The sequence below is a fragment of the Leucopleurus acutus genome (assembly GCF_964270905.1).
Source record: "Leucopleurus acutus genome assembly, chromosome: 8".
NCBI lineage: Eukaryota > Metazoa > Chordata > Mammalia > Artiodactyla > Delphinidae > Leucopleurus > Leucopleurus acutus.
The window spans coordinates 70,632,662-70,640,848 of NC_139151.1; positions in this window are offsets into that span (position 1 = coordinate 70,632,662).

The window sequence follows — 8,187 nt, forward strand, 5'->3', positions numbered from 1 at the left end:
TTTTCAACTTTTTGATTAACCATGTTGTGTTAGTTTCAGGTGTACAACAAAGTGATTCAGTTATCCATATACATGTATCTATTCTTTTTCAAATTAATTTCCCCTTTAGGTTGTTACATAATATTGAGCAGAGTTCCCTGTGCTATTCAGTAGGTCCTTGTTTGTTATCCATTTTAAATATACCAGTGTGTACGTGTCAATCCCAAACTCCCTAACTGTCCCTCCCCACCCCTTCCCCCCGGTAACCATAAGTTCATTCTCTCAGTCTGTAAATCTGTTTCTGTTTTGTAAATAACGTCATTTGTATCATTTTTTTACATTCCACATATAAGCAATATCATACAATATTTCTCTCTCTCTGTCTGACTTACTTCACTCAGTATGACAATCCCTAAGTCCATCCATGTTGCTGCAAATGGCATTATTTCATTCTTTTTAATGGCTGAGTAATATTCCATTGTATATATATACCACAAATTGATTAAGTGTTCCCCTTGCTGCTGTAAGCTTTTTCATTAGTTTCCAGAGTTTTGAAAAACTTGAGTTTGACTTTTTTTGCAAGCTTATCACTGCTCTTCTGGGGGATGTGCTTTGGGAGTTTCCTATTCTGCCATTTTTGCTTATGTTACTCAGCATTGATTTATATTTAATGTTAAACCAACCTTGCATTCCTGGGAGGGAAATCCACTTGGTCATGATTAATTATCCTTTTTACATGTTGTTGCATTTTATTTGTTAAACTTTTAAAAATTTGTGAATGTATGTTTATGAGGAATTTTGATCTGTGATTTTCTTTCTTGTGATGCTATTGTGTGGTTTTGATGGCAGAGTAAAATTGGCCTCATAAAATGAGTTGAGAAATATTTCTCCTGCTTCAATTTTCTGGAAGGTTTTTGTAGAATTGGTATTATTTCTACCTTTAATAGAATTTACCAATGAAGCCATCTAGCCCTGGAGTTCCTTTCTGAGGTTTTGAACTACAAAATCAATTGCTTTAATAGATACGCAGATAACAAAGTTGTTCATCTCTTCTTAAGTGAGCTTTGATAGTTTGTGTCTTTTATGGAAACTTTCCCACTTTTTTCTAAACTGTCAAATCTATAGGCATAAAGTTGTTTATAATACTCCTTTATTATCCCTTTAATATCTTTAGAATATCTGTTGGTGTCATTTGTGCCTTTTTTTCTTTTTTCCTTATCACTTTGACTAGCTTGTTATCCATTTTATTAATCTTCTCAAAGTACCAACTTTGGTTTCATTCATTTTCCTTATAGTTATTCTTTCTTCTATTTCATTGATTCTTGCTCTGATGTTTATTATTCCCTTTCTTCTGCTTACTTGGGTTCATTTTATTTATTTATTTTCTATTTCTTAAGGTTGAAACTGAGGTCATTGATTTCAGAAGTTTCTTTTTTTACTAATTTTATTGGAGTATATTTGCTTTACAATGTTGTGTTAGTTTCTTGCTGTACAGCAAAGTGAATCAGTCATACATATACATATATCCACTCTTTTTTATTTTTTTAATTTATTTTTAAATATTTATTTATTTAGGCTGGGCCAGGTCTTCATTGTGGCACACGGGATCTTCATTGCAGCATGTGGCATCTTTTAGTTGTGGCATGCAGGCTCATAGCTGTGGCATGTGGACCTCTTAGTTGCGGCATGTGGACTTCTTAGTTGTGGCATGCGGACTCTTAGTTGTGGCATATGGACTCTTCGTTGCAGTATGCATGTGGGATCTAGTTCCCTGACCAGGGATGAAATCCAGGGCCCCTGCATTGGGAGCATGGAGTCTTACCTACTGGACCACCAGGGAAGTCCCTATCCACTCTTCTTTAGATTTCCTCCACATTTAGGTCACCATAGAGCATTGAGGAGACCTTTCTTGTTTTTTGTTTTGTTTTTTTTTTTTTTGCGGTACGCGGGCCTCTCACTGTTGTGGCCTGTCCCGTTGTGGAGCACAGGCTCTGGATGCACAGGCTCAGTGGCCATGGCTCACGGGCCTAGCCACTCTGCAGCATGTGGGATCTTCCTGGACCGGGGCACAAACCCACGTCCCCTGCATCGGCAGGCAGACTCTCAAGCACTGCACCACCAGGGAAGCCCCCTTTCTTGTTTTCTAATAGGCTTTTAGTCTTATAAATTTCCCTCTAAGTAGTAACTGAGCAGCATCCTACAAATTTTGATATGTTGCATTTTAATTTTCATTCCATTCAAAATACATTAGAATTGCCTTTCTGGTTTCTTACTCCTTTTATTTTTTTTTCTTTTTTTTTTCTTCAGTATGCGGGCCTCTCACTGATATGGCCTCTCCCGCTGCGGAGCACAGGCTCTGGACGCACAGGCTCAGCGGCCATGGCTCACGGGTCCAGCCGCTCTGCGGCATGTGGGATCCTCCCAGACCGGGGCACAAACCCGCGTCCCCTGCATCGGCAGGCGGACCCTCAACCACTGCGCCACCAGGGAAGCCCTGCTTTTCTGGTTTCTTTTTGACCTATGTGTTCTTTATAATTGTGCTACCTAGCTTTCAAATATTTGAGATTTTCCAGATACCTTTCCATTACTGATCTCTAATTTATGTCTGTTGTGATCATAGAATATATTTGCATGATTTGAATCATTTTAAATTCATTGAGAATTCTTTTCTGGTCCAGAATATGGTCTGTCTTGGTAAACATCCCCTGTGCACTTGAAAACAGTGTGCATTCTGCTTTTACTAGGTACAGTGTTCTATAAATGTCAATTAGGTCAAGTTGGTTGATAATATTGTTCAAGACTTTTATATCCTTCCTGATTTCCTATCTACTTGTTCTATCAATTATTGAAAGAATATTGTTGAAATCTCCAACTCTAATTTTGAATTTCTACATCTACTTTCAGTTTTATCTATTTTTTCTTTATGTATTTTGACAATGTTATCAGGTGCATAAACAGTTAAGATTGTTATGTCTTCTTGATGAATTGACATTCTTTATTCCTAGTAATATTCCTTGCTCTGAAACCTACTGTTTCTTGTATTAAAATAGCAATTCCAGATTCCTTTTGGCTCCATTAGCATGGTTTATTTTTCCAAACATTTTACTTCTAACTTATTAAAGTGGGTTTCTTGTAAGCAACATATAGTTGTGTCTTGCCTTTCTATACAATGACAAACTCTGCCTTTTAATTGCAGTGCTTAGACCATTTATATTTAATGAGATTATTGGTATGGTCAGGTGTCAATCTACCATCTTTCTAATTTAAAAAAAAAATGTGTCTCATCTATTCTTTCCATTTTTTTCTATTTCCTGACTTCTTTTGAATTGAATTTCTTTTTATGAATCCATTTTATCTTCTATGGTTACTTATTAACTAATATCCTTTGTTGTACTATTTTACTGGTTGCTTTAGAGTTTGTAGTATACATTCTTAACTTATCAGAGACTACTTCCAAGTAATATTCTCCCATTTCACCTTATAACAGTTTACTTCTTCCCACCTTATGTTATTGTTGTCATAAATGTATTTCTATGTCATAAACCCCCAATACATTGTTCATATTTTTGCATTATAAAATCAACTGCCTTTTAAAGAGATTTCAATAATAACATTAAAGTATTTTATATTTACTTACACAGTTATTCTCTCATTCTTCATTCCTTTGTTTATGTTTAGATTTCCAACTGGAATCATTTTCCTGCTGCCTAAAGGATCTTCTTCTAAAATGTCTTGTAGTGCAGGTCCACTGGTAATAAATTTTCTGCTTTTATGTGTATGAAAAAGTCTTTATTATACCTTTATTTTTGAAGGATAGTTTTGTCTTCTCATTTGCACTGGGTCCAATGTGAAGTCTGCTGTCACTTTTATCTTTGTTTCTCTATCTAAAATGTCTTTGTTCCTCTGGTTTTCTTCAAGATTTTCTCTTTATTACTGACTTTAATAAATTTTGATTATAATGTATTTCTTGTGCTTGAAGCTTACAATTTTCAACTAATTTGAAAAAAATATTGCCCATTATTTATTCAAATATTTTTCTTTCCCTACTTCTCTTCCCTTTCAGGGAATCCAATTACACATATATTAGACTACTTGAAATTGTCCCACAGCTAACTGATTCTCCATTATTTCCTGTCTTTTTTCTCTGTGTGTTTCATTTTGGAGAGTTTCTCTTACGGCCATTAAGTTCATTAATCTTTTCTTCAGCAATGTCTAACATGTTATTAATCCCACCCAGTGGATTTTTTAAAAATCTCAGACACTGTAGTTTTCATCTCTAGTGGTTGAATTTGTGTCTCTTTTAAGATCTTCCATGTCTCTGCTAAATCTTTCTTCTAGCTTCTTGAACATATGGAATATCATCATAATAGTTTAATGTTCTTTTCTACTAATTCATGCACTGCAGTTATTTTTTAGTCAGTGTCCATTGACTGATTTTTCTCCTCTTGCTGGGTTGTACTTTTCTGCTGTTTCACATCTCTGTTAAATTTTTATTAGGTGCCAGATATTATCAATTTACCTTAATGGACACTGGATATTTTTGTATTCCCATGGATATCCTTGAGTTTTGTTCTAAGAAATAGCTAAGTGAGTTGAAAACACTTTGATCCCTTTGGGTCTTGCTTTAAGCATCATTAGGTAGAACTAAAGCAGTAAATAGTCTAAGGCTAATTTTGTACCCCCTACTAAGGCAAACCTCTTCTGAGATTACTATCTGATACCCTATGAATTATGAGGTTTTCCACTCTGGCTGGTATAAATTAGAACTATTCCCATTACTGTTTGATCACTGTATATTGTTCCTTCTAACCCTTTAGAGTGGTTCTTTCTTTGGTCTGTAATAGTTTTCTCACACATATGCACTAATCACTACACAACTACAGATTCAAGGAGGACCCTCTGCAGGTCTCCAGACTTCTCTAGGGAGAACGTTAAAGTACTTTACATCAGCTTTCTCCTCTCTGATGTTCTACCCTTCAAGCTTAATGACTTTTATTAGATATTGTGCCTCTCTAAAATGTATTAAGATTTTCTTTGTCATTAAGGCTATAATCATTCTTCACTCTGTGGCTTATGGTACAAACTCAAGGCTCTGAATCTCCAGGGCTCTTAGCCTTGTGAGGCTCAAAATCCTGTTCTCTTCTCTAGGTTATTAGCTCTTTTATCAGCTTTATAGTGCTTGCCTTGGAATTCAAAGCCAATAATTTGGCTCTTTTTTCTTGCTGGGTTCTTAGTTCTGTCTTCCCTTCAGTGAGGGAAAAAAATCTCAGCTTCTGAGTCTAGTTTTAATAATATAAGGACTGCAAGGTAAAACAGAATTGTCAAAAAGGAAAATTTTCTATATTTCAAACTACTATCGCATTACACATGTTGGTAATTATTCTCCTCCTCCTCCTTCTTTTTAATCTCATTAAATGGCTTAATTTCTTGGCTTCTTATGCAATTCAGGGAAACATTGTCTTTGTACTCTAAAAGAATTATCACTGCTGGCCACTTCCAAGTTGGGTTACCTGAGACAAGTTAAACTTTTCCATTACCTCATTTGTAAAATAAGAATAATGACATGCGGCCTGTGAGGATTAAATTACTTATTATATGTGAAGTACCTGCCACTTTACATGATACATAATAGCATCTCAATAAATGTTAGGCTTTAGTGAGGAAATATTTTCACAATGCAAAAAAAAAAAAGTTCTTTAAGTGACTCATATATATGCTAAAGGTTTTATTTAGCTGATATGTATCAGGGAACACCTGAAAATCAGGTGGCTCCTCAATTGAAGCAGTGTCAGAGTTTTTACAGGATGTAGGAAACTATAAGTCCTTGCAATTTTCGTTTAGGAAACAGGGTTTTGTTTGTTTGTTTTACTTTAACTGAAACTTGAGATTGGGGATTACACCTGTTTTCATGCTTCTGCTTGGGATTAGTTGGTGCAATCCTAATAACCATTAGAACAGTATTGTCTGAGAATTGTTTTTGTAAGATATATATATCTTGCAAAAGTATATATCATTTATACTGAAACATTTTAATATAACTTTATGACTACAAAAGTAATAAACTTAAAAAACAAAACTGAAGTATCAAGAAGAAAAAACAAAACAAAACAACATCACCCAAGAAAAACACCGTTAACATTTTGCATTATGTCTCTCTGATTTTTCTGTGCATTTGTAACCCAGATACATCTACTCCGTCATTAGCTGGCTCTGGGTTCCTAGAAAATGTTTCCTTTCCCCATACATCCCCCTTCGAGTTCTGTCTCTCAATTGACAGAGAGAGAGAAAGAGAGACAGAGAGAGGGAGAGACAGAAAGGGACAGAGACAGAGACAGAGAAGGGGAAGGGAGGGGAGGGGAGGGGAGGAGAGGAGGAGGGAGAGAAAGGGATAGAGACAGAGAAAGAGAGAAGGGGAAGGGAGGGGAGGGGAGGGAGGGGAGAGAAAGTGAGGGAGAAGAGGAAAGGAGAGGAAAAGATAAAAAAAAAGCTTAAGTAAGCTGACTTCACTGCAGATTTTTCTTTTTTTTTTAACATCTTTATTGGAGTATAATTGCTTTACAATGTTGTGTCAGTTTCTGCTGTATAACAAAGTGAATCAGCTATATATATAGATATATCCCCATATCCCCTCCCTCTTGCACCTCCCTCCCACCCTCCCTATCCCACCCCTCTAGGTGGTCACAAAGCACTGAGCTGATCTCCCTGTGCTACGCAGCTGCTTCCCACTAGCTATCTATTTTACATTTGGTAGTGTACATATGTCAATGCTACTCTCTCCCTTCGTCCCAGCTTACCCTTCCCCCCTCACCCTGTGTCCTCAAGTCCATTCTCTACTTCTGCATCTTTATTCCTGTCCTGCCCCTACGTTCATCCGAACATTTTTTTTAGATTCCATATATATGTGTTAGCATACAGTATTTGTTTTTCTCTTTCTGACTTACTTCACTCTGTATGACAGACTCTAGGTCTTTGGTGGGCATTCTCCACAGCTAATGAATTTAGAATTCATCTTAGACATTTTTATTTCCCCAAACTCTTCTTCAATGCAGCCTGCCCCAACTTCCTAGGTAACTCCCCTTTCCTGGCTCTGCTATCACTCTTTCCTTCCTGTACAGCTCTTCTCTACCTCCTATATTCAAATTTACATACACAAATCTATCATGACAATCAACAAAAAAAGGGAAGTTTACCGATTTTTGAACTTGAACATCCAGCATGGAGTCTTAAACCTCACTCCAAGTAGTATATTAAGATATTTTCTCCAAATACTTACAGGACTCTCCCCAAATGGTGTTTTGGTAAATAATATTTTCTCCATATCATTACATGTACACATACTCATACAGACATGCATTTCTTTTTCTTTTATAAAATTAGTTTTATCCTATTAATAAAGTTCTCTATTCTACTTTTATAGTCTACTAGATGTAGTGAGCATTTCTCATTTTATTATAGATTCTTTATAAACACTATTTTATAGCTACATGAAATTCCATCATACAATAAACCATAATGTCATGCATTAGGTTGAATAATATGAAATTGATATTTATGCATATCAATAACAATCAAATATATCAGCATTTTTATATGGTTCCACCTAATAACTATTTCCTTACTGTTGAGCATTTAGAATGCTTTTCACTTTTCCCATAATAATAAATGTTATGATTAGTATCTTTGTACACAAAACTTTGATGTTATCTCTGGCTAATATTTTAAGCCCATTCCTAGAAATGAGATTAAACTAGGTCAAACTGTATAAATAATAATTTAAAAATAACTGCTTTCCAAAAGTTGTACCAATTTCCATTAATATTGGCAGTTCAGGAGAGTCTCCATCTTACCATACCCTGGAGAGCGTTATTTTTGCTAAAAAACTGATACTCAGCAAATAGTGTTTCATTATTATTTATCTTTGAAATGATTTGATCACTGGTGAGAATGACCGATTTTTCATTTTCATTCGCTATATATAATCTTAGTTGTGTGTGTAATTCCTCTAATGATGTCCTTTGTCCAGTTTTTCCTTTAGCATTATTTTCAAAATAAGGATTCTTTGTTTATCATATCTGCTGCAAATATTTTATCACAATTTATTAAAAAAGACATTTATCTTTTTTAATTTCCAATGCCTTTATTTAATTATTTTCTTATTCTCTTTTTATTCTCAACTATTGTATAGTTGATTTACAATGTTTCAGGTGT